This window comes from Camelina sativa, chromosome 17 (genome assembly GCF_000633955.1).
Source record: "Camelina sativa cultivar DH55 chromosome 17, Cs, whole genome shotgun sequence".
In the NCBI taxonomy this organism is placed as follows: domain Eukaryota; kingdom Viridiplantae; phylum Streptophyta; class Magnoliopsida; order Brassicales; family Brassicaceae; genus Camelina; species Camelina sativa.
The window spans coordinates 15,716,700-15,717,672 of NC_025701.1; positions in this window are offsets into that span (position 1 = coordinate 15,716,700).

The following is a 973-nucleotide window of genomic DNA, read 5'->3' on the forward strand; positions in this document are numbered from 1 at the left end:
TGCGCACTTAAATTCTATACTGTATTATTAAACAGAGAAATTAAATTAGAGTAAACAAAAGTTAATTACTGCACGTCGGAGGGAAGCCTTGGTCTCCAAGTCCTGGCCACCGAAAATATGTCGACTTCACATTGCTTTAACTGAACTTTCAATATCAATAATAGTGTTTTAATGAAGACTGGCAAGATGCAAATGTTTTTTTCTATCGTGTGAATCTCAAAATCACCTTCTAATTTATAATCCTGCTCTATTTAATTCCTATTTATAGAAGGACGTTATAAAAGAACTATATATAGAAGACTTTGCGGTTGGGTTTTATCTTCAAACATATCCAACAAATAATATATTTTCTATAAAGAGCATTTGGTCACTTTCTTTACTGTTGTTAATTTCTGTTTTTGGTCTCGCTCTTATTTTTTTTATTTTGGAAACGAAAATAGTGTTCTTTCTCGTAAAAAGGCATTTTTTCATTTTAACAAAAGAAAAAAGTATTTTCATAATCAGAAAGACTATAGCTTTTTCTTAGATAAAGCATACTTTTATAATTAAATAAATATAATCGAAAATTATTGAAACAATTTGAGTCAAAAAAATAATTAATAAAAACTACGACCCGTGATTCTTTTTCTCCTTTTGTCAACAACCCATACGCGTGAATACGTGATTAGTCAATGTAAAATGCAAAAAGGCAAAACAAGAAGGAAAAAAAAAAACATAAAACAGGACCATACCAATACCATTTTCTCACTATACCAACTTCGATTTCATAAACCCAAATAAGAAATAAAAACAAAAACTCCACGCTGTATTTCCATGTGTGCAAGATACAAGAATAGACTCGACATGCAAAATAAAAATAAGAAATATGACCAAATAATTAATCATATAATATCCTCTAATTGTTTTAAAAAATCACAATTGTAACATTTTCTAAAAATTTCGTATTCCTTTTTTTTTTTTTTTTTTTTTTTTT